General features: G+C 41.5%; 1 protein-coding gene across 1 annotated transcript in view; it reads left to right on the forward strand.

Annotated features, from left to right (window-relative positions):
- Window positions 1-234, forward strand: part of SHROOM2 (shroom family member 2) — a 143,579-nt gene that overhangs the window by 136,580 nt on the left and 6,765 nt on the right. The gene's annotated exons all lie outside the window — the stretch shown is intronic.

Below are 234 nucleotides of genomic sequence, written 5' to 3' on the forward strand. Positions count from 1 at the left end.
GGAAAGACTACTATGGGCTGTTAATATTATGCAGAAAGGAAGAAAAAGCTAGGCAGTGCCCTAGTTTTAACTGCATCATGTGGAAAATACAGGATTGTTTTCCTGGTACTGTTTATCTTCCGAAGTGTAGCTCTTCAGAAAGGTATTATGGACCTGGTATTTAGAGAGAAAAGGATGCACTGTGCTTTATGCTGCTCCATGGCAGGCTTTGAAGCTGTTCAAAGAAGAAGCAGG

Source organism: Pygoscelis adeliae, unplaced genomic scaffold (genome assembly GCF_000699105.1).
Source record: "Pygoscelis adeliae isolate BGI_AS28 unplaced genomic scaffold, ASM69910v1 Scaffold69, whole genome shotgun sequence".
Classification (NCBI taxonomy): domain Eukaryota; kingdom Metazoa; phylum Chordata; class Aves; order Sphenisciformes; family Spheniscidae; genus Pygoscelis; species Pygoscelis adeliae.